The sequence below is a fragment of the Berghia stephanieae genome, chromosome 2 (genome assembly GCF_034508935.2).
Source record: "Berghia stephanieae isolate SIO BIC M18660-M18661 chromosome 2, UCSD_Bste_1.3, whole genome shotgun sequence".
NCBI classification, from domain to species: Eukaryota; Metazoa; Mollusca; class Gastropoda; order Nudibranchia; family Aeolidiidae; genus Berghia; species Berghia stephanieae.
In genome coordinates this window covers 42,969,873-42,996,095 of record NC_088361.1, presented here as the reverse complement: position 1 = coordinate 42,996,095, position 26,223 = coordinate 42,969,873, and the positions used below count along the sequence as shown (strand labels likewise).

Below are 26,223 nucleotides of genomic sequence, written 5' to 3'. Positions count from 1 at the left end.
TTTAAAATTTGGCGCAATGTAACGAAGAAAATCCCCTAATTCTGGCATCAACCATGAAGTGTAAAATTCAGTTTCACTCTCTTCACCTCTCAAATCTACACCAAGAGAAACCATTCTCGACTTAAAAAAAAAAACAGTTGCCCGCATGAAGCACATTTAGATACAGTCTTACAGTTTTTGGACCCTCTCTCCTTCTTTCTCACGGGGGGGGGGGGGGGGGGGGGGGGGGGGGGAAGGTCAATAGCTGAATCTAATTAGACCAGTGGTACGAAGTGCGTAATGGACCAACTAACATACATCCGAAGAGATATAAATGTGACGCACCGCCCCAAAACGGTATCATGTCGGGATAATTTAGAAGCTAAAATGAATGATCCTATCGTATCGTAAACGCTAATAGGCCTTAAAAACCTTAAGTTATTTTGCAACTTTCTTGAATGTCACCACAACTGGTTGGCGTTCTTCTAGTAACATTTTCATTGTCCATTTCAGAATGCACACATTGTCACCAGTACCTCTTGCTGGTCTGAATCGTGCTTGGCTGTCTGGGAGGAATAGTTCTAGGTCTATTGAAGACGCTTGCAAATAACTGATGAAAGAAGTTTGTAGGCTTACCATCGGAGACAAATTGCTATGTAATTCTTAAAGTGAACTCTGCTGTTCTTTTTGCAAGGCATTATGAATACGCCTTTGACCAGATCGGCGGGAATAATCTCTGAGTTTCATATCAGAAAAAGAATATGTAACTTTCAGGCATCGATAACATTTTTCAAAGTTATATAATCAAAATTATTCCACCCCTCTCCCTAAATAGTAACGTGTAATGACATGTTTACAATATTAGTTTGTGACATCAGATTAAAAATCGTTAAATTTACCTTAAAATCAGATTCTTTAAAAAGAAGATCATTTGAATGTTTTTGAAGACGTCTTTCATTCAAAGATGCCGAAATATGAATCGATTGATGAGTAGAATAAATGATTTCTTACACTCTTGCGTTTTGGAATTTGAACTTTGTTCCCAACGCGCACTCGCAAGTTCGTCCGGAATTCCAAAAAGCAAGAGTGGGAGAATCATTTGTTCATCAATGTTAATTGTTTGACAATTTTCGGCATATGTCGCTGGTTCATATTATTAGATATCAAACACACAACAATTCGTAAGGGTCATATACAAAACTATTATGAGTTTGGGTCAAGTCTTAAGTGTTACTGAGGTTATGGAATGTCATTATTGCCTAAAGAGACAACATGACAAAAATACTTCCAATTTCTGATGATTTTAACATTAACAACAGTTGGTTTGTTTGTTTTTTTTTTGTTTTTTTTTCGACATATTGTTCAACTTTGAATATTTATATAGAAACTTGAGCATTTTTATAGCGCGATATCCATTAAACTGCCCAAAGTGCTTTACAAGCGGTCCCAAGTCCACAATAACATTTAATATGTGGGACGAGACATTAGGCGATAAAACATTTTTTCCGACGTATACAGCGCTGTTAACAGCCAGGTACTTATTTTACACATGAGTACAGTGAGGAAATTAAATGTGAGTTAAGAACCTTTTCCAAAAACTCAACTGAACTATGCGCCGCACAAATGGAAACTCGAACACAGAACATTCCAATCCGAAGGCGAGTGCCATACAACTAGAACACATAGCAGTCATTCTGACATAATGAGGCGATGGTTTATTTATTTTAATAATAGCACCATTCATTTCTGCTGTACTTTGAAAATATACAAATTTTAAACACTTTGGCTAGAAAATGTATCCAGGTTTGAGAGTTTTTCACAAGATGATGGTCATTTTTATCGATCGATATTTGAAGGACGTGTTTTCTGGCCCAAATTAGTGGTCTCGATAGATCAATTGGTAGAACACTCGTTTTACACACAATGGGACTGAGATAGATCCCGAGTGAGGTGAAAATGTATCCCCCCCCCCCCCCCGCCCCCATCTCCACCTGTCCTCCCATTAGTGATTGGGTAGCTGGGTCTGTTAGATCTGGCAGAAACTACTTTGCAATAGACTAGGGTCCTATCCGAGGATAGCAAGCAATGTTTTTTGTTCGTTTCACGCTGTAGACACTGGGATAAACTCCAGCTCCATGGGTCTCATGGCTCTGAAGGACTAGACACCTGTTTATTCTAGCGAAAAAAAATTTTAATGTGTTTATTTTTCAGAGTACGGCTTGACTTGACATATATAAATCCTAAAATAGAATCTGGCTCCTACAAAGGTTTAGAAATTCTATATATCTTTCTACTTTACAACTAGTGAGGATAGGAGCGCGAATAAGAGGAGGATCAGGGGAGAGACACATTTCAATAAAGGGGAAATGAAAGAAAATAAATAGGAGCAGGAAAGCGAGAAGCGTGGGAGTATAATCGGACAGGCGGCAATAAAATAACAAAAGCTGATAATCATTACGAGAAGAGATGCGATTCATTTCATTTTTCCGTACACTGATAAAATGCCTGTTTTATTTTGGTCAAAAATCTTAGGCCTCAAATAATATCGAACGATTAGAAATGAACTCAACATGTCAAAACGTCTGGAAGCTTTCGAGACTTCTTGTCTAGGTGAAAGGCGTGTTTTGAATCGCTCATGGGGAGTCCACCGATAGCCCAGTTGGTAAAGCACTCACTTCACAAGCAAAGGGGCCAAGATTGATCCTGGATGTCGTCGAGATTTTTTTTCTTCTGAACTGAACCCCCCCCCCCCCCCCCCCCCCCCCCCTCTTCCCTCCCCCACCCCCTTGTTAACCCAGCAGTGATTAGGTGGCTTGGTGTGTTAGATATGGCGGAAAGTACTTTGTGATAGAATAGCGTCTTGTCCAGAAGGTAGCAAGCGATTGCTTTTGTCCGTTTCACACTACAGATAAACTCTGTAGATAGTCCATGGGCCTAATAACACTGAAAGACTACTGTTTCTGAGCTTGAAAAATGAAAAAATGAAATAAGTATTACAGTATTGTGGGCGTTGGGGCGGTAAATATAAGGGGGGGGGGGGGGGGTGAGTGGGAATATGTGTTCACGACCACGACGATCCCCCAACTATTCAACTATTTTTTAAACCAACAGCAACACTTAACTCGTAGGACAAGACATGATGAGGCCTGTTAGGCGATAGTATTTCAATTGTTTTCCGACAGAGACAACGCTGTTAACGGCCCGGTACTCATTTTACACCTGAGTACGGTGAGAGAATGTGAGTAAAGAGTCTTTTCCAAGGACTCAACTATGCGCCAAGCGAGGCTCAAACCCAGGACCTTCCAATCCGAAAGCGAGTGTCATACCACAAGACCACATAGCCGCACTCAAGTCAAAGACGTTGGCCAGAAAACTCGTTCTGCAAATATCTATCGATTAAAATGAAACATCTTGGGCAAAATCTCTCAAACCTGGGACTTCGCAAGACCCAGGTTTGAGTGTTCCTGGCAAGATGAGGGACATCTTTGAATGCGTCGTTTTCACTGAATGACATGATTGCCTTTAAAATTGTGTCAATTGAAGAATCAAAATTTCTGGACAAAAATAAAAGAAAGAAAACTCGTTTTTGTCAGTATTTAGCGTCAATATATGGTGGATAAAGGTTTTCGCATTGATTGTTGTACACGTGAGGAAAAAAAGACTATAGCATTTATATAGACCAATATCCGCTAAACGTGCTCAAAGCCGTTTTCAATGGGCCTCAAGACAACAGCCACGCATAACATGATTATTTGGCGATATTGCATTATTTTTCGGACAGAGAAAACGCCGTTTACGGCCAGTGAGAGAATGATGTGAGTAAAGAGATATTTCCAGGTACTCAACCACGCGAGGCTCATAGCGAGACTCGAACCCAGGACCTTCCAATCCGAAGTCGAGAATCATACCACAAGACCTCAGTATAAGGAGGTGGTGGCGATCTGGGGGATAACGATCTCCATCAAATCGATTGCTCATTGTACGCAATAACAAAAAATACCCGTCAGCAACTCTTCTTCTCAGTGAGTTACATTGGCTTCCTGTTGAAAAAAGAGTTGCCTATAAGATTTGTACTGTTGTCTACAAAACCCTGAGCACGAACAGTCCCTCCTATACTAAAGACCTTCTAAACATATATGTCCCCAATAGAAACTTGAGGTCAAGCAATGACCAATCAATCCTTGTCAAACCTAAGCCATTGCTTAAAATAGGTGAACAGTCTTTTCAATTTTCGGCCCCCCATTTTTTGGAACTCTCTCCCGTCACACGTGAGATGCTCGGATTCGTTGACAACGTTCAAATCTCGCTTAAAGTTTTATCTTTTTACGTCATAATGTTGCAATATTATTTTCATATTTTGTTGTTGTTAAATTGAATTCGTATCACGTTTCTTTCACACTTGTCTCACTGTAATATGTTTTGTTTTATATCACTGTAAAGCGCTTAGAGCCTGTGACAACGGGGTAAAGCTCTATATAAATGCCATTTATTATTATCATTATTATTATTATTATTATTATTATTATTATTATTATTATTATTATTATTATTATTATTATTATTATTATTATTATTATTATTGTACTCGGTGATGGCTTTATCAATTGAGAAGAGACAACGATCGGTGATAAATCAATTTGCAAAGATTTCATGAGATCATAAATTGTGACGATGGAAAAATACAGAGATAAGTAGATAATTTAAAATATAATAATATATAATAATAATTGCCAAAGGCTCCTGATTAGTTATCATGAATATGCTTGAATCTCTTGGCATCTTTGAAATAACACACCGCCCCCATTCCTTCCTCCACCGGTTGTCATTCACAAAATAAATTATGACAGAACCGAGCATTAAATAGGGGTGGGGGGGGGGGGGACTTAACTAACGAAACGTTAGTTTTAGTTATATTATTCTATTTTAATGCTATAATTATTTACAACTTTGAATGCTATAACTGCAACAGGTGAGCACCCTCACAACCGGGTTGTTACAATTCGAGCAATTACTTATGCATACAAAAATAACAAAACAGACTCTCGTGTTTTTACTTTATCCATAATCATTGCCTTACAAAACAAAACGGGTCATTTTCATGAGATGTATTAGGAGTGATCGTCTCTTGAGACACAATTATCTGACGGAAGTTCATTTTTCCTTTTTTTTTTCTTCTTTTTTTTTTTTTTTTTGTTTGTTTGTTGTTGTTGGTTTTTTCCCCTGAAAATTCAAGAACGATAACTATCATTCCTCCAATTAACCATAAATATTATTGAAAACAAAACGTCATCACCTTCAAATATAGATAAATTTGGATACAGAGACACATTTTAATAATATTAGATTAAGCAAGTCTATATTTAGCAAGACAAATTGCTGCAGTTTGAAACCTAAGAAAAAAAAATGAAATGCGATCAACTTGACGTGAAACAACGCGGCTTATTTTGTTGATCTTGGAGCTACAAATTAAGAATAACTGCATAAGGAACAAATAGAACAGCCTCATAGATGGTTTACGCGTCACTGACTGAAGGTTATCCTCAGGACAGCCATGCGTTTTTAGCCAGTCGCTTTAGAAGCAAGTGGTATTTATCTATTTTAAAAATCACTCACCTTGGTATTGATAGTCAATTCATTTACTGCGGTGTACGATTGTTAACTTTTCTTTTTGTGGAGGTTCCTTGCTCAGCACATTTGGATTCCTGCAATGATAAAATAGAAGTTTTGTCAATTAAATATGGATTGAATGAGATATCGAGAGATGAATGATGGTGTGAAAAACTATATCAAATCGTAGGGATTATTAATTATGACAATCGTATTTAATAAGTAAATAATGTTATCTATTGATAACAATAATGATGCAATAATAAAGCTGATGATGATGATGATGATGATGATGATGATAATAATAATAATAATGATACTAATAATAATAATGATAATAATAATAATAGTAATAATAATAATAATAATAATAATAATAATAATAATAATAATAATAATAATGATACTAATAATAATAATAATAATAATAATAATAATAATAATAATAATAATAATAATAATAATTTATCTGGACTCAATAAAGCATTCCTATTTTTCGTATCGTACCAGACGATTATTCATGAGGGCAATGACAAAATATTGAAAATGATGGCTAAGAAGATAGTTTTTATACGTACAAATTGTCGAGTTACTTTGGATTCAACGTGTGATATTTCCTTATCTAACAGGAAAAACTGAGCTAGAGTATAATCAACGTTTAGTAAGAAGCAAAATTTTAATCATTAAAATCTTCGCAAAACAAAACAAACAAAATGTAATCATTTAACTGCCGTAGTCTGGAAAAAAAAACATGTATTAAAATTTTTTGCCATAATACTCGCCCTTCAAATATCGATCGATTTAAACGACCCTCATCTTCGCAAACATTCCCAAACCTGAGACCTACGAAGTCTTGATTTGAGAGTTTTTGCCAAGATGAAGGTCATTTAAATCGATCGGTATTTGAAGGACGAGTTTTCTGGCCAACATTTTATATTTTTCCTGCGTAGCTACCGTAGTTAAGCGATTAATGAGTAACAGAATTTTCCTCACGACTCAATGCAGTAAATCCTCTGAAATGGAGATCGCTCACATTCTAACAACTTACAAACTGGATTTCTATTTTGATTTATTTGTTTTGTTTCTGCTATATTTATCCTCTGAGACGTCCGCAATATTTGTTCTTGTTAATTAAAACGATGCCGCTATTCTATTTGATTATTGTTATTCAGATTTATCCTCATAAAAATTGATATTGTTTGATTTGACAGAACGAGATTAAAAGTGTCACTCTGCCGTACTCTGGAAAAACCCATATTATAAAGTTTGGCCAGAAAACTCGTCCTTAAAATATCGATCGATTTAAATAACCCTCATCTTGGCACATACAAAAAAAACTCTCAAACCTGGGCTTCGCGAAGTCCCAGGTTTGAGAGATTTTTTTGCCAAGATTAGGGTAATTAAATTCGATCGATATTTTAAAAGACAAGTTTTCTGGCCAAATTTTATGATATGGGTTTTTCCAGAGAACGACAACTCTGTCTTTCCATGAAACGTGCTGTTGTTACCAGACTGGTCTTTAAAGAGACTTTTTTTCCGTTTCCGTCCTTACTCTAGTCTTTATTACGTAAGGCCAATATACTCTTATCTATACTAATTAAGAGAAAGGGAAAATAATCTATGCAATACATAGCTCACGGATCACCCTCTCCCCTCTCCTCCCCTCTCTCTCTCTCTCTCACTCTCTCTCTGTCTCTCTCTCTCTCTCTCTCTCTCTCTCTCTCTCTCTCTCTCTCTCTCTCTCCCTCTCTCTCTGTATATCTCTATTTCTATCTTTAACTTTAATTGCCCCCCCCCCCCCCAACCAAACCTTTAGCTCTCAGTCGGATAATATGGGTCTCCACTCACCCTCACTCTCTCTCCTTCGTCCCCATCTCTCTCTCTCTCTCTCTCTCTCTCTCTCTTATATATATAATATATATATATATATATATATATATATATATATATATATATATATATCGATCTATTCTATTTCTCTTTATCGCACTTCCCTTTGTCTCTTTATTGACCTGTCTATCTATCTATCTATCTGTCTATCTATCTATCTATCTATCTATCAATCTATCTATCTATCTATCTATCTATCTATCTATCTATCTATCTATTTATCTATCTATCTATCTATATATCTATCTATCGATTTTTCTCTCTATCCCATTCCTCTTTCTCCCCTTCCCTTTGTCTTCCCATCTATCCATCCATCCATCTATCCATCTATCCATCCATCTGTCCATCTATCTAGCTAGCTATCTGTCTATCAATCTATGTGGGTCCTTTTTCGACCTCTTTCTTTCTATATTTATGCATTCATTATTCATTGAGCCGATTTCTCTCTATTACTATCTATCCTTCTATCGGATTTCATGGCTCACTCATTCTCTCTCTCTCTCTCTCTCTCTCTCTCTCTCTCTCTCTCTCTCTCTCTCTCACACGCACACACAGACACATAAATATATATACTCTCTCTCTCTTTCTTTCTCTCTCGCCTTTACTCTCTGGTCCTTCCCTTCTATCTATCAATTATTCTATCTTTATCTATGTATGTTTGTATGTAAGTATGTGTGTATTTATGTATGTATGTATGTATGTATGTATGTATGTATGTATGTATGTCATTAGGTATGCTTGTATGTACGTATGTATGTATGTTGTATGTATGTATGTTTGTATGTATGTATGTATGTATGTATGTATGTATGTATGTATGTATATATAATTATATATGAGCGTTGGTGGGTACCTTTAGATCTATCTATCTATCTATCTATCTATCTACCTCTGCCCACATTCATAACAAGCTTACTACTTGTTTATCTATCGATTTGTCTCTATTTCCATCTGTTTCACGACTCCAATTTCTCTCTATTCAAACATACTCGGGCCGTGGACTTCAGACATAGTACAGAACAGACTTGATGGTCCGTGATAGTCTGCCCTGCGAGTGGTGACCAGAGGGTATCCTGACTCTGGTGCCAGACTGGAATCACATACGCGCCCACTCTGGATTTATTTGTTAATTCATTACTATCGCTGTAGGGGAATTCCTCGAGTTTACTCTAAGATGCGTTATGTTGGACTAAAAATAGAAATGTTTTGGTATTTTTGATGAAGGCGGGCGAAGGGAGGAGAGCGAGTTTTAGGGGGAAGGAAAATGTAATTGGAGGGGAACGGGGAAAAAGATACAGAGAGAGAGAGAGAGAGAGAGAGAGAGAGAGAGAGAGAAAGGAGAGAAGAGGGAGAGAGAGACAGATATATAGATAGATAAATATATGAATACATATTTATATAGATAGATATAGATAGATAGATATATAGATAGATATATAGATAGAGGGATAGAAAGATAGATAGTTAGAGGGAGAGAGAAAGAGCGAGAGACGAGAAATGTACAGAAGTAGAGATAGATGGATAGATAGACAGATTGAGAGATAGATAGATAGCTAGATAGATAGATAGATAGATAGCAGATAGATAGATAGTGTGTGCATGTGTGTATGTGTGTGAGTGTTTGTGTGTGAGAGAGAGAGAGAGAGAGAGAGAGAGGGGGGGGGAGAGAGAGAGGCAGAGGGAGAGGCAGAGTGAGTGAGAGAGAGAGAGATAGAGAGAGAGAGAGAGAGAGAGAGAGAGAGAGAGAGAGAGAGAGAGAGATGAGGGGGCTAGAAAGAGAAGAGAGCGGGAATGAGTCTATCAAATTTGGTATTGGATAAGGAAACTAGGTGGGATGACCAAGTGGATAAGGCATTTCACTAACACTTGAGTATTTGTGACGAAAACTTCTTCATATCATGAGAGGAGCAAAGAGGCCGAGATGGCCTGTACTCCAATAGCAATGACATTAGGCCTTTTTAAACTGAATACCCTCTCGACAGGCAACCAATGTAGATATTTCAAAACAAGGGTGATATTTTCTCGAATGCTCGTCCCAGGATAATTCTTGCAGCTTTGTTTTTCAGTTTTTGTATCCTAATCAAAGTTGAATTCGGAAGAACAAAGGAGGAGAAGTGTGAAATAAATAAATAATAAAATATAATAAAATTCTCTTTATTCATCCCCAAGGGGAAATTTGTCTTAAGGGTCAATCCAAAGGGAAGACTGGAATAACCCAGGCGTCAGCCGAAGTATAGCGTCACAAAGTGAATTTGGCGAATTGACTTGCTCAAGGCCACAGTATGAGGCGGGTAGTCGAACTCGGTACCTTTTGGGTAGGAAGCAAAGACCGTACCGCTGAGCCACGCTGCCCTCTGTGATTAATACTGGCCCCAGTATTTAATTTATGAGGTATTCTAAACTTTAATTTGAAGTACTAAGAGACCCTTTGATGTTAATTTTCATTGAGCTCTATATGACATAATCCTCAATCCAGAGTAGGGCGCCTGTAGTTCTCTCAAATCGATTTCAAGGCAATCTACATGAATTCCATTTTGTATTGTGTCGAATGCCGCACTCAAGTTGAGGAGCAAGAGGATCATATTGTTTTTGCCATTGAGTGATCAGACTCTTAAAAACGCAGTTAAATACATTTTTGTGAATGATAAGGCTCGTTTATATTGCTTCGCTAAGATGTATTTGGGGCCTTGTGCAACAACTTTTCACGTACGAATTATTTTAAATACGAAACTAAGGTCCAAGAGGGGCCTGTATTTATTCATTGTACCTTTATTGCTATATATATTTAACAAATTGTATTTTAGTAACACTAAGGCTCAAAAGCCACTGCAGCAATCGTCACCGAATTTTGCACGGTGTTTACAATTGACATGAAGAGGGTTTTCGTGAATTATTCGACTGATTAGACATCGTGATGATTTATCGAAAAATTAAATCAAATCAAAAAAATAAAAAAAATAAAAAAAGACGCCATCATTTTTAGCACAAAGGTTATGTGTCAAACTTCCTATTAGTTTATATGCCAATGAGGTACTTACTTTGAATACCAGTTGGTGGCGTCTCCCATTATTTTGAATACCATCAATTTCTTAAAATGTAAATGAACCATTTTACGTTTTTAATATTGGGAAAGAATTCTACGATAAGTGAGCAAAATATATACAATATTAAGTGCAGAAAATATCTCTCCGTGCCAAAATTTATTTTTTTAAAACTTCCGCGGAGTTGTCCTACGAAGTCAAAAATGTATTGTCTATTAAGACTATAGAAATTGAGTTCAATTTTATTCAACACTTGAATCATAAAGTCTGAGTTGAAAGACTCATCATCGCGTTCAATGAACGGTCATCTATGCTTGAAAATACTATATATATATATATATATATATATATATATATATATATATATATATATTAAACAAACTGAAATGTGGGGAAGATTGTACGTCCGGGAAAGTTAGATGATATTTTGTGATTAGCAGATAAAAATAAAAATGACCAGAAATAGACAATTGAGAGAGGAGTAGAGAACGAGAGATAGGAGAGACGAGAGAGAGAGAGAGAGAGAGAGAGAGAGAGAGAGAGAGAGAGAGAGATGGAGAGAGAAAGAGAGCGAGAGCGAGAGAGAGAGAGAGAGAGAGAGAGAGAGAGAGAGAGAGAGAGAGAGAGGAGTAACTTACAGTTAAATAGGATAAGAGAGATGAAACGGAGTGAAAGTGAAGGAGTTAAACAGGGAAAATATCTGCTTACAGTGCTAGGTGTCAACGCAACACATTATTAACTCGATTAAAAATAAAACAACAATAGTGAAAACACTCTTTGTCTTGCTGGTGACAATCAATAATTAAAATTTGATCCACAAATCCTCATCTAAACATATCGGATGAACAGAGACGGATTATTTTAGTTTCGTCATCTGGTTTGTAAATAAAGAAGGTCTGGGAAAACAAAGGCAGAGATCCACTGACGTCGCGTTAAAAGCTCATGTTGATCACGTTGACTCCTGTTGATTTGTGCAGCTATGCGGTCTAGTGGTATGACACTCGCTTTCCGATCGGAAGGCCCTAGGTTCGAGCCTCGCTCGGCGCATAGTTGAGTCCTTGGAAAAGACTCTTTACTCACATTCTCTCACCGCACTCAGGTGTAAAATGAGTACCTGGCCGTTTACAGCGGTGTCTCTGTCCGAAAAAAATTGTAACATTGCCTAACAGGCGTCATGCCCCGTCCTAAATGTTATTTGTTGCTGTTGGCCAGGGACCCCTTGTAACGGCGTTTTTAACAAGATGAGCGTCATTTGAATCGATCGATATTAAAGAAATTAAGGAGAAGGCACCAGTATAAGATACAGATCTGAATAGGTGTGTATGAAAGGCTGGTAGACTCAAGTAGACTGAATTTGGGGATGGTTTTTTTCTTCTATTTTTCTTTCTTGCTTTGTTTGGCACCTTTCATACACACTTGTTCAGATCTTTATCTTAATCGATCGATATTTGATGGACGGTGTTCAGACCAAAATTTTATAAACGTTTTTTTCCTACTACAGAGTACAGCCACAATTGACAAAGGACCGAAAAAACAACTTTAAAGGCACGTGATCTATTTATACATTGTATCTTTCAAAGTACGGCATTTATCTTTTTTTTGAAGCAGTGGAATTAATCCCTAATATTTATGAGAATAAAGCAAGTAATTGATCAATCCAGGATTCTTGAGCTCTTGCTTTTGGGGTTTATAGCAAGGTCCCAAACGCGCATTGGGACATTGAGAGAAACTAAAGAAAAATATTCCAATGAGGCTGAAAAAAAAAATGATTTTTTTTCTTAAATTTATTGTTTTGTTTTATATAGACCTAAGAGACGTTTAGAGTTAAATTGTAATGAAATACATCCACGTTCACAAGCACAGTTTTGTATCCCATTACAAATAGAATAATTTTGCTTCAACAATGCCAATTAAGGCATCTCCGAGATTCTTTTTTTTTTAAAAGGATTTAAAGAAATAATGAATTTTTGATAAAATTGGCTTATTGAGCACAAAAGCATTTGGCACACCAGGTAACTTGTAACATGCCGTTTTACAATAAAACCTGTCAAGGTTTATTCATAATACAGATTTAAACCTATCATGAATATGTATCAATCTTTCTACATTTTATTGTCAGGAATTTTTTGAAGCATAATCTCTTGCCAAACTCTAAAAAACAAGACACGTAGATCAATTAAAAATTATGGCCAGAAAGCTCGTCCTTCTAATCCCGATCAATTTAAATGACCCTCATTGTGCTCAAACCTCCCTAACCTGAGACTTCAGTAGTTCGTCGGAAATTCTCGGTAGAAGAGTTTTTTGGAAAGATGAGGGTCATATTAACCCATTGTCATTTGAAGGACGTGTTTTTCCTACTACAGAGTACAGCTGTATAATATGTTATTTCAGTCAACCATTGTACAGTCTGGATGTTATTGACGTAAATATATCGTTTCGTTTCATTGCCTTGCTTTGAAATTTTAATCCCACGAACCGGGTTGCAACAAATTAAATGAACAAGGCTATTTGCATGAATTATCATCGATAATTCAATACTTTTGCAGTGACGTTTTCTATATGGTGTCAGGTTATATTCCAACTGTTATGGCAGGCTAACAGTTATGGTGCTAACGCCCCCCCCCCCCCCAACCCCCTACCCCCAATGTCACCAATTTCATGTTTCTCCATTCAATCCTGTGCTTTTTGCATAATTTCTCACTTTTTTCTCATTCAACTCCGATAATCCCCTCTTTGTTCTTGTGGGAAAAAAATCCTCAAACCAATTTCTTTTTTTTTCCTAGACGTATTGGTTCAGTGAGTTTGAGGATATCATTTAACATCTAAAATGAAAACAAAAAAGGTCATATTTAGCTTGTCACAAAATCAATAAATTCACATTTCTTGCTCCAGGTATCAAAATCAATCGAGAAGCGACTAATGATTCGTATCTCATTACCTTAGATCAAAAACAATTTTTGATGCATGGTCAGGAAGTGATTTTTGATGTGTTAATGTGTCAAATTGACAAAGGACCGAAAAACCCATTTTAAAGGCACGTGATCAATTTCTCTTAATATCTGTCAAATTGTGGCATTTATCTTTATTCCAAGCAATGAAATACATCAATTATAGATAATAGAATATAACAAGGATTCTTGAGCTCATGCTTTTGGAATTTATTGATGTTATGCATTTAGCTTATAAATCTCACAACATCCGCCATCCGGATAGAACATACCAACTATGTGTAACAATAAATGTTTATAGTCTTGGTTAATACAGTTTAGTGAGAATGACTCATAAACGCTGATGGCAAAAAGCAATAACAAAGACTTGAGTGACGTCAAGTTCATTCTATCTATAGTCTGATTAATAGAATTTAATGACAACAAATCATTAAACTGGCTGTTTAAAAACAATAACATATAGCTGAGTGACGTCAATTTCGAACTATCTATAACGAGTTCCCGAGCTCGATGGAACATCGGGAGAAACAAAATTAAATGTTTCCAACGATTTTGAAAAAGCGAAGTTTATTCTATCCGAAGTTTAGAGTTGAATTGTTTCAATTAAAAAAAGTCCACGGTTTTATATACCATTACAACTAGAATAATCTTGCTTCAAAAATGCCAATAAGCTTCAACAGTCTTGACGTCACTTCCCTCGTAATGACGCATAGTAACTTAGTAACTGGTTCTAAACTATCGGAAAATGGCGGACGCCCTGATGAAATATTTCCCCCGACAAGCATAAAAGTGTATCCAGACGAGAAAAACATAAATCTGATCATGTTTTGACATTTATACATTCTGATCACATGACATGCGAAAAAGTTCTTGCCAGCATAAAGAATAAAAAGAACCGATTTTCTTTGTTTAAAACCAAGCTGTTTGTTGCTGGGCGGACGTGACCTCAGACTATTGAATCGAATTAAGACCTCCTGGAGATTCTTTTTTTTTTAAGTATTGAAAAAAATAATGGTTTTTTGATAAAAATGGCTTATTAAATACAAAACCATTTGGCACTCTAGGTAAGTTATTGTAACCGTTATTCAATTAAAATGTCAGGGTTTATTCATGGCTTATTTATTCTAATCTATCGTGATAATAATATTATTAATATTGTTTCTTCTCCAATTAACTGTGAGTTTAATATTGACAGCATATAATACAGCCATTCTTTGGAAAAAAACACATATTCAAAATCTGGCCAGAAAATTAGCCTATACATCGATCAAAATAATGACTCATCGTGCCAAATTTAATCATATCAATCCTGAGACTTCAGTACTTCTCGGAAATTCAAGGTAAGAGAGTTTTCGGAAATATAGGGGTTATTTTCAAAAGATCTATATTTGGAGGACTAGTTTTCTGGGCACAATTTTAGATACTTTGTGCGGCTATGTTGTCTTGTGGTATATATGACACTCCCTTTTGAATCGGAAAGTCCTGAGTTCGAGCTTTGCTCGTCGCATGGTTGAGTCCTTGGAAAAGGCTCTTTACTCACAAGTTCTCACCGTACGCAGGTGTAAAATGAGTACCTGGCCGTTAACAGCGTTGTCTCTGTCCGAAAATAATGTAATATCGCCTAACAGGCGTCATGCCACTTCCTACATGTTAAGGGTTGCTGTTGGCCAGCGACCCCTTATAAAGGGATTGTGCTCAATATAACAGCTAAAGACTTTTAGGGGTTTTATTTACTTGTTATTTTTTCACAGTACAGCAGAACATTTATTAATGACGAGCTGATAGCGTTGTGGTGAGTCACTTGCATTTGGCATTTGGATATAATGTCTGGATTTTAATCCTAGTTCAGATTCGGGACGTTTTAACGTAGACGGAATTTAGAGAGGAGGTGTCTCATTAAAAATATCATAAATTGAAAAGGGCGTATATCTAAAACTTGACACCTTTTTTTTTGTATTAGGTAGTTGGATATCCATTGTTTTTAAATATGATATTTTTCTTATGTTGATGCCAGCTTGAAAATGAAAAACGAAGGTCTATAATACTATCTACTAGGCGTTTATTTATTTTAAAAGTTTTTGTTGTTGTTGTATTTTTAAAAAAATAACAACACTTAAGCGGCGTCATGAAGTACCATCGGTTAGAACTTTTCTTTCAAGGATTTCAAATCTATAAAATAATTGAGCATTTATAAAGCGCAATTTCTACTAAACTTGCTCAAATCCCGTTACAGCGGACCCCTAGCTAAAGCGACACATAAAAGTTAGCTATGGATCCTCTGTAACGGTATTTGAGCAAGTTAAATGGAAGCTGCGATTTATAAATGCTCAATTAGATTTAGGTTTGAAATCCTTATGACGCCTGCATTACACTTTTCACCAACAGAGATAACACTTTTAGCAGCCAGGTATTCATTTTACACATGAACACAGTGAGAAAACGTGAGTAAAGAACCTTTTTTTAAAGGATTCAACACTGCGCCGTCCACAGCGGGACTTGAACCAGGACCTTTCGATCCGAGGGCCAGTGTCATACAACAAGACCACATCGCTGCACAATCAAAATCAAATTAAGCCTAAACAAGTTGGGAAAAAGATAACTTTGCTCAAGGAATATATCGGAATTCTAATATCAGAATCAGGTCTCCTTAAGAAGTAAAATTAGAGCATTTATATAGTGCAATATCCACTAAACAATCTCAAAGCGCTTTGCAAGGGGCCCCTGGCCAACAGCAACACTTAACATGTAGGACGGGACATGACGCCTGTGAGGCGATATTACAATTTTTCGGACAGAGGCAACGCTGTTAACGGCCAGGTACTCATTTACACCTGAGTACCGTGAGAGAATGTGAGTAAAGGGCCTTTTCCAAGGGCTCAACTATGCGCCGAGCGAGGCTCGAATAAGCGACAGTTAGACACCCAGATTATTCACTCAGAGGTCTGACCAAATTTCGAACGCATAATTGTTTACACCAGTACTCCGGAAAGACGCGTATTTAAAAGTTTGCCAGAAAACCCCTCCTTCAAATATCGATCAATTTATACGACCCTCATCTTGGCATAAACTCTCACACCTGGGACTTCGCCAGGTTCCAGGTTTGAGAGTGTTTGTCAATATGAGGGTTATTTAAAAGCAATAGACAATTGAAGGACGAGTTTTCTGATCAAATTTTTAAATACGTATTGTTTTTTCAGAGTTTGACAGTTGACTGGTTAAAGATCTTTTTTTTTTTTGCCAGTTATGTTTTATCAGACATGCTAGATTCATCGAGCTTTTTGTTTACAAAAATTATCTTAGCAGCAAACGATATTTTTCCTAATGTTATTAATACAAACATGACACTAAATGAAAAACAAACGTGATCATTTTTCAAGTGGCACGGTGTTTGGAAAACTCGTTATAACAAATCATATCAAGAGACACCCGATTAAGTTGACGCAATTTTATACCACAAGCATTGTTTCATTCTTTGAACACGACGAGCTACTGAACCATTGATTTAACAACAACAACAATAATAGTAATAATAATAATAATAATAATAATAATAATAATAATAATAATAATAATAATAATAATAATAATAATAATAATAATTATTATTATTATTATTATTATTATTATTATTATTATTATTATTATTATTATTATTATTATTATTATTATTATTATTATTATTGCTATTATTATCATGATCATGTGGTCTTGTGGTATGACGCTCGGTTTCGGATCGGAGGTCTAAGGGTTCGAGCCTGACTCGGCGCATAGCTGAGTCCTTGGAAAACGCTCTTTACTCCCATTCTCTGACCGTATTCAGGTTAGAATGAGTACATGGCCGTTAACAGCGTTATCTCTGTTGGAAATCAAATTGCAATATCGCCTAACAAGCGCCATGTCTGTTCTAAATGTTAAGTGTTGCTTGGTGCCAATGACCCCTTGTAAAGGGCTTTGACCACGTTTAGTGGAAATTGCGCTATATAAAAACTCAAGTGTTTTTGCGTTGATGAGACAATTTACATGTACAAATAACAGAAAATAAACACCAATACTGCAATCAAATTCCCTGCACACACACACACACACACACACACACATACACACATACACACACACACACACCAAATCTGGTCTATAAAAACAGTGGCACATGTGGTCTGATAACCGAACGTGAGGTCCCAAGTTTGAGAGTTTTTGCCAAGATGAGGGTAATTTAATATAAATCGATCGATATTTGGAGGACGAGTTTTCTGACTAAATGTTTAAATACCTGTTTATCTAGACTACGATAGTTAACTACTTAAAGAAGACAATTTCTTCATTTGGCAATTAATTAATTGTGTATTTTAAAGTATAAGGGATCAATACAATTATCTATGTGTTGATGTAAATATTAAATTTTCTTGAAATAACAAAAAATCGATGTATACCTACTCATTTACATGCCTATTTGTAACCCAAATTGTCATCGGCTCATTGTTGTAATACAAATATTTAAAAACAATCCACAATAAGTTCCATTTGGGATCGTGGATAGCTCATACGGTAGAGTCACACTCTCACCGGCCAGGCCGAGTTGTCGTACCAGTAAGGTCGCGGGTTCAAACCCTCATCACCGCCGCGAAAATATGTTCTTCTCTATTGTCTTCTGGCACTTTCCTAATCACTTCATCTCTAATAAGTTCCATTACAACGATGTTAAATCAAGCCCCTAATTGCGTTCGGTTATCAGACCTGCTAATTGAGCTCTGAGCTTTAATATCGCGCAATATTCACTAAACGTGCTCAAAGCGCTTTACATGGGGTCCCTGGTCAACAGCAACACTTAACATGTAGGGCGGGACATGACGCCTGTTAGGCGATATTACAATCGTTTTCGGACAGAGATAACGCTGTTAACGGCCAGGTACTCATTTTTCACCTTAGTACGGTGAGAGAATGTGAGTAGAAAGTCTTTTCCAAGGGCTCAACTATGCGCTGAGCGAGGCTCGAACCCAGGACCTTCCGATCAGAAAGCGAGTGTCATACCACTAGATCACATAGCCTTGTACACGCAGACCAAAATTTAATTGGTCTTTTGTATATCAAAGAGAAAAGCCGTACTCCAACAAAACACATTTATTTTCTGTTTTAGCCAGAAAACAGTTGGTAAAAATATAGGCCATATTATCTTCATCGATCTGGGATAGATTAGCGTTCTACCCAAAGGATAACAAGCAATTGCTATTATCCGTTTCACGCTATAAAAACCGGGATAAACTAATATCTCTGAATGACCACACATATCTTCATCAATGGATATTTGAAGTAAGAATGTTTAAACAAAATAACATTTTAATAATACCCTTTCTCAGTAGATGAGAAAGACTTGCATAACGCCACACAATTTATATATATATATATAATATATATATATATATATATAGATTATGTCGTATATATATATATATACGACATAATCTATCATAAAACGAGCTCGGTGTATACTTAATCAGAATTATGACAAATTACATGAGACAAATTTACCTGTAACCTGACAAACTCACAGGCATAAAGACTATAAAGACATCATAAAAAATCATGTTAACCTCATTACACCCTCCTGGTTTTATGGGTCACTAATAGATTAATGTGGTCATTAAACTTGCTTCAGCGCGGATCTAAATTGCCTAGAAACGAAAGAAAGTAAAAATAAGGGTAAAAAAAAAGAAGAAGACAATCTGGGGAATTGATCGTTTGGGTTAAGATGTAGTTAGTGGTCAGTACGAATGCGTCATGCTGTCCAGTGGGCGGAAGAAAATGGATGAAGTGATCATTAATAGCCTTGCAATTTGTCTCCTGGACCAGTCGTCAACAGGAGCCAACTGGAACCTATTCCACCTGAGGTCACGGTAATTACCCTGTGTTACGTCACACTCCTAATGAATGAAATTTACTGTTGATACCCACGCACACAAGCACGCACACGCCCCCCCCCCCCCCACACACACACGCACACAAACATATATAGAGGTTATATCTATTATATTTTTAAAAATAGGGTTGGGGATCAACATTGTTCCGTACAGCCAAGGTTTAATTTTTATCACGAAACACAAAATTACTGATAGATCTAAATCTAAAAATTATAAGACTATTTTCCGGTGTGGATAATATTTAAAAAAAAAAACATAATTTTTTAGTATTTTTATGGTTATTAAATATTTTTGATACGTTGAATGCATTTTTTGTTATTATTTGTTTTATTGTAAGAAAAAACAAACAAACAAACAAAAAACTAACGTGTATTTTATAATACTTTATCATTATCATTATGTTTACCACGTTGGTTTGTTGCTGTTATTTTTGCTTTTTTAAAACACACACACACACGCACGCACACACACACACACACACACACACAACTTATCTGTGGGCTTTGAGTTGTACTTATCAAGGGAATGAGCGATATAAATAGAATTAATTTTTAATATGGAACATGCACATACACACAAACACACACAAACATACACATAAACATACACACACACGCGCACAGACACAGATTGTGTAAATGACCATTCCAATATTCTCATGTCTCGTAAAAAATAAAGTTTGACTCAAAATACTTTTCGACCTGCCAACTTGAAAATTTCAAAATTCGTATTTTTGGGAAGATAAAAATTGAACTCCATATAGTTGACACTACAAATCAATAATTTACTCTCACAAGAATTCAATAACATTTCACAATCCTGAAAATTATGTAGTCTGAAATCAACTTTCATTTTCAATAAGTTTCAATGACTTAGAGATGCTTATGAAGTTCTGAAATTGGAGGAAATATTTCGTAATTCTACGAATTTTTCGTAATAGTAGGCAGGCCGTTTATATTCGGGAAAGACAGCAGAGAATGTTCTGCACCGTTGTCCATAAGTAAAAGGGTCTTGAAATTTAAGGTTTTGTCATCTGTCCGGAGTATAAGTGATCTATTAATGTTTTTAGGTTTTTTTTTTCCTATTCTTGGCTGAAGAAGAGTTTTGAGACCGAAACATCCGAAAGATCCCTTTAAGAATCAGGTACTCATTTTACACCTGATTACGATGAGAGACTGTGAGTATAGAGCATTTTTCCAAGGACTCAACTAAGCGCCTCTCTCAGAGCGGGACTCGAAACCAGGACCTTCCATCTGGAGGTTTACCACTGGACTATGTAGCCGCACATTCAGCTCTAAAACATTTCTAACATGCCACACTCAGTAGGATCTTATTCATTATCTCAGCTATTTTCCTTTAAATTAAAATGCTCTAAATAATTACAAAAGAAATTTTGATTTATCTTCTTCTTCTTAGAAATATATAATCACAGATCGTAAACATCCGAGAACAGAAAACTGTCGCTTTGTATTTTAAAAAAAACACGACATGATGAAGATAGATCGGTGCTACGGGTATAATGAAAATGCGAATGAGGTATAATGGCGTGCAATTCCGTTAAGAACACGATAATTATAATATATTTATTTTAGCAATAAGTAAAACAATTGCCTTGATCGTCTTCCATGAAAATCTTTCCAGCAAAGTCAAGAAAATAATTTAGGGAACAGAACACGAGATTTTGTGAAATATATATATGGATTCCTTTTGAACGATAATGTTTGATACAAAGTAACACAAATTGTAACATTTTCTGAGCGAGGACGAGAGACGCATGCGCACAACCAACATGACGTCCTCTCTCTAATAACTTTTCCGCCGGTGACGTCACAGACTATGGGTGACGTCCAATCAAGGGACGCTACTCTTCCGCTAATCTCATTCCCTATTTTTAATTATTTATCAATCAAACAGATTCCAGATTGTATTTTGTCATACATGATTATTTTCGGTTTTGTCGAAACACAAACCTCTCTTTTTTTCTCATTGCATTTTCTCCTTAACTCTGTTAAAACAGAAGTTGAAAAAATAATTGAAATAGGAATGTTTCCCAGATTTAACATGGTGTTAAGATAATCAAAATTGAACACTTTATATCTCCAATTCAACACACTAATTCATCAGTGCCACAGGTTCAAGAATAAAGAAAAAAATTGTTTTTATCTCTTCTTATCTTTTGGAAATTAAGATTGGGTATACAATTTCGCGAATTTTATTTCAACGAAGTAGTATTTATCGGATTATAAATCCATGTTTCTACGTATTTAAATGTGTGTTAGATTTATAAAACAGGAATCAGCGAATTTGTTTTGTTTTTGAGAAGATTAATGGCGCAATCAGAACCCACGGATCATTTAATTAAGCTAATAGGCTGAGATAATAGGGAAAACAGAAGTAGGCGATGCAAGAAATGTTTTTTCTGCAGCAAGCCGTAGACCATTCTTGCCTCACCTGGATTCGCCCAAAATGAAATACATCTAGATGTTGTTATTGTTTATAAATATCAAATTAAAGAAATTATGGAGCAGGCAACGGTATAAGATAGAGATCTGAACAAGTGTGTTCGAAAGGTGCCAGACAAAGCAAGAAATAAAAATAGAAGGAAAAAAAGCCATCCAAAAAAAATTAGTCGCATCTTTATCTTATTGTTTATAACCTCATAGATAACTTATTATGACATAAGTTGAATAGATATCTGATCCAACCATCATAGAATTAACGTGTTGGAAGAGGGGGAGGGAGGAGCATTTCTTATACATGAGTAATCCATGATTTTATGTCTACGAGTGTGGGATCGACGTGTACAAATATGACGACTCATCATTAAGTTGTTATAACTACTATCACAAAAATATTTCATCAAATTTTGTTACGTGCGGATAAGTTGTCTAGTGGCATGATAATCGCCTTCAGATCAGATGGCCCGGGGTTCGAGTCCTGCTCTGGGACGGTGCATAGTTGAGTCCTTCGGAAAAACTGTCCGTATATGCGGTCTAGTGGTATAACACCCGCTTTCGGATCGGAAGGTCCTGGGTTCGAGCCTTTCTCGATGTATAGTTGTCCTTGGAAAAGTCTCTTTACTCAAATTCTCTCACCGCACTCAGGTGTTAACTGAGTACCTGGTCGTTAGCAGTGTTGTCACTGTCGGGAAGAAGATTGTATTATTTGCTTAACAGGCGTTATGTCTCGTTATACATGTTACGTGTTGCTGTTGGTCGGGGACCCTTTGTAAAGCGCTTTGAGCACGTTTGCCATATATTTGAGCAATCAAAAGCCAAAGTGACATAACATTCTTTAATCTCTTGCTTCGTTTTTGGTTAGAAGAATAAGAGACACTATCAAAAGCGGTTACCCAAAACAATATCTAAGATTTATTGCGTTAAGACGTGATTTCTTTAATGTCTAAGAAATTGTAATACTTAAAATCGGAAGAAAAGAATATATTGGGTAAAAACAAGTTAAGCAGGAAATACGATCATTACGGGTAATCAATATGTCAATTTCTATTTTGAAAATTGTTTGAAATGAAACTAGTCATGTTGTGAAAACACGCCTATTGATAATAAAATGCCAGCTTCAATTGTTTCTTCTTCTTCTTCTTCTTCTTCTTCTTCTTCTTCTTCTTCTTCTTCTTCTTCTTCTTCTTCTTCTTCTTCTTCTTCTTCTTCTTCTTCTTCTTCTTCTTCTTCTTCTTCTCTTCTTCTTCTTCTTCTTCTTCTTCTTCTTCTTCTTCTTCTTCTTCCTTCTTCTTCTTCTTCTTCTTCTTCTTCTTCTCTTCTTCTTCTTCTTCTTCTTCTTCTTCTTCTTCTTCTTCTTCTTCTTCTTCTTCTTCTCTTCTTCTTCTTCTTCTTCTTCTTCTTCTTCTCTTCTTCTTCTTCTTCTTCTTCTTCTTCTTCTTCTTCTTCTTCTTCTTCTTCTTCTTCTTCTTCTTTCTCTTCTTCTTCTTCTTCTTCTTCTTCTTCTTCTTCTTCTTCTCTCTTCTTCTTCTTCTTCTTCTTCTTCTTCTTCTTCTTCTTCTTCTTCTTCTTCTTCTTCTTCTTCTTCTTCTTCTTCTTCTTCTTCTTCTTCTTCTCTTCTTCTTCTTTCTTCTTCTTCTTCTTCTTCTTCTTCTTCTTCTTCTTCTTTCTTCTTCTTCTTCTTCTTCTTCTTCTTCTTCTTCTTCTTCTTCTTCTTCTTCTTCTTCTTCTTTCTTCTTCTCTTCTTCTTCTTCTTCTTCTTCTTCTTCTTCTTCTTCTTCTTTCTTCTTCTTCTTTCTTCTTCTTCTTCTTCTTCTTCTCTTCTTCTTCTTCTTCTTCTTCTTCTTCTTCTTCTTCTTCTTCTTCTTCTTCTTCTTTCTTCTTCTTCTTCTTCTTCTTCTTCTTCTTCTTCTTCTTCTTCTTCTTCTTCTTCTTCTTCTTCTTCTTCTTCTTCTTCTTCTTCTTCTCTTCTTTCTTCTTCTTCTTCTTCTTCTTCTTCTTCTTCTTCTTCTTCTTCCTTCTTCTCTCTCTTCCTCTCTCTTCCTTCTTCTTCTTTCTTCTTCTCATCCCCTCCTTCCCCTCCTCCTCCTCCTCCTCCTCCTCCTCTCTTCTTCTTCTTTCTCCTCCTCTTCCACATCCTCCTCCTCCTCCTCCTCCTCCTCCTCCTCCTCCTCATCATCATCATCACCATCATCATCATCATCATCATCATCATCATCATCATCATCATCATCGTCATCATCACCATCATTATCCTCCTCCTCTTCCTCTATCCTCCTCCACCCTTTTCCTTCCTTATTTTAAAACGACGATCACATAATTACTATTAAAACTTGAAATATTGGCACAAAATACAACACACGCATAACCGATATCAAAATATACAAGTGCACACATACATTTAGCGCAATGGATGGCACAAGATGGTTTATTATCTCTAGAGCATCCAACTCACAGGCAATCGCCACGGGTTTGATTATGCATACAAATCATTTTTTTATGAGCATCTTGTACATTAAGTAGTGAATTGGTTTTTGGGAATCACAGATCAGATATATCACCTAGCGATAAATCTGCATTCCAAATGAATAGGATTTAATAGTCTGATGTCACGTCCACCCAGCAACGAACAGCTTGGTTCTAAACAAAGAAAATCGGTACTTTTTATTCTTCATTCTGGCTTGAACTTTTTCACATGGCATGTGATCAGAATGTATAGAAGTCTAAACATGATCAGATTTATAATGTTTTTCTCCTCTGATTACACTTTTATGCTCGTCGAAGAAGTATTTCATATGGGCGTCCGCCATTGTTCCGGTAGTTTAGAACAAGTTACTCAGTTTCTATGCGTCATTACGAGGAAAGTGGCGTCACGACTGTCGAGCCCTATTGTTGGGGGACTGATCATGATGAGGAGCGCTGCACTGTGGGCTATGTGGTCGAGTAGTATGACATTCCCCATCGGAGTGGATCGATGGTACAAGGTTCGAATCCCGCTCTGAGCGGCGGCGGTGCATAGCTGAGTCCTTGGAAAAGGCTCTTTACTTACATTCTCTCGCCGTACTCAGGTGTCAAATGAGTACCTGGCCGTTTACAGCGTTGTCTGCCGGATGAAAAATGTATCGCCTCCTACATATCGTAGATATTGTTCTTGTAAAGCGCTTTGAACACGTTTAGTAGATGTCGCGCTAAATAAATGCTCATTTTTTTCTGAGATGTAAACGTTTAATTTTATTTATATATAATTTACTTTTATCATTCGGTGATAAATTTATTCTGTAGATAACCTTTTATTACCCAGCAACGTATAATATTGTAAAGTTGGGGCAAATCTCTCTCTCTCTCTCTCTCTCTCTCTCTCTCTCTCTCTCTCTCTCTCTCTCTCTCTCTCTCTCTCTCTCTCTCCCCCTCTCTCTCTCTCCCTCTCTCTCTCTCTCTCTCTCTCTCTCTCTCCCTCTCTCTCTCTCTCTCTCCCTCTCTCTCTCTCTCACTGATTAACAATCGGATATCTTGCTATTCAATTGATGTGATCTTGCCACAGCAGCAGCTGTGGAACACCGTAAGTGATGTAAAGAGATCCGGAGAAAGCGGCGATACATGATCTAATTTCCATACAGACAATTGTCCGTTATTTTAAGGAGTCACATTATTAATTGATCATTGGGGTATTCAACATTGGGAAAGATGCAGATCCTTTCTTACAGAAAGAATGGAGTTGACCTCACTCAGGTCCCTGTTATTGTTTTTTTTTTTGCCATCCGCGTTTATGAGTAATTTTCCCTAAACCGTATTACTTGACTTTTAACCTTCATGGTTGCACACAGTTTGTGTGTTATTCATTTATACTTAAATTCCGGATGGCAATGTTGTGTGTGAGGTTCTTAGCCAAGCGCATTCTATCTATAGATAGTGTGCGCTTGGCCAAGGAGTTCACAACATTGCCATCCGGAAGTATAACGGACCAACACACAAACTCTGTGTGACCATGAACTTTTATAGTCTGGTTAATACAGTTTAGTGAGAACAACTCACAAACGCGGATGGCAAAAAAAATAACAAAGGCCTGAGTGACGTCATCTGCATACTATCTATATGTAACCATGAACTTTCTAGTCTGGATAATACAGTTTAGTGAGAATTACTCAAAAACGTGAATGGCATACAAAAAAAAAAAAAAAATAACAAAGACCCGAATGTTTCTGATTCTGTTTATGATAGTGGACGCAGACATGACAAATTTTCTCACAGCGGTAATCTGAAAAAAAACAACACATTTTTAAGAAAACTTTTAGCCTTTAAAATTGTTTTTTTAAAGCTGACCTCTGAAAAAAGACACAACTTGAAATTTTGGCGTCTGATAAAAAATAGACATTTAAAGAATATATCG

General features: G+C 36.4%; 1 protein-coding gene across 2 annotated transcripts in view; it reads right to left on the bottom strand.

Moving 5' to 3' along the window:
• LOC144964926 (calcitonin receptor-like) overlaps window positions 1-26,223 on the bottom strand; it is a 231,953-nt gene that overhangs the window by 159,579 nt on the left and 46,151 nt on the right. For both annotated transcript variants that reach the window (XM_078899721.1, XM_078899722.1), the window contains exon 2: window positions 5,593-5,681. The gene's annotated coding sequence lies outside the window, so the exon portion shown is untranslated. The remainder of the gene's footprint in view (window positions 1-5,592; window positions 5,682-26,223) is intronic.